Below are 292 nucleotides of genomic sequence, written 5' to 3'. Positions count from 1 at the left end.
GGGAACAGGGAACAATACGAAAAGAAAAATTGGAAGGAGAAGAAGTTGAGAGAGAAGGAAATGGGGGGAAAAATTATGTTTAGATATATTTTGATAATTTTTTTTTTTTTCTTAAAGCTACTTGGTTCCTCATAAATGGTGAAAAAAATATATTCTCTAATTCTAACTTTAACCCATTCAAGCACATGCGTACATACGTACACCACAAAACACACCCCACAACAACCCACACACACCACCACACACCACAAACACAACACAACACCACACACCCACCACACACCCCCAACTA

This window comes from Penaeus monodon, chromosome 15 (assembly GCF_015228065.2).
Source record: "Penaeus monodon isolate SGIC_2016 chromosome 15, NSTDA_Pmon_1, whole genome shotgun sequence".
NCBI lineage: Eukaryota > Metazoa > Arthropoda > Malacostraca > Decapoda > Penaeidae > Penaeus > Penaeus monodon.
The sequence above is the reverse complement of the archived record's forward strand: the minus strand, read 5'-3'. Positions refer to the sequence as shown.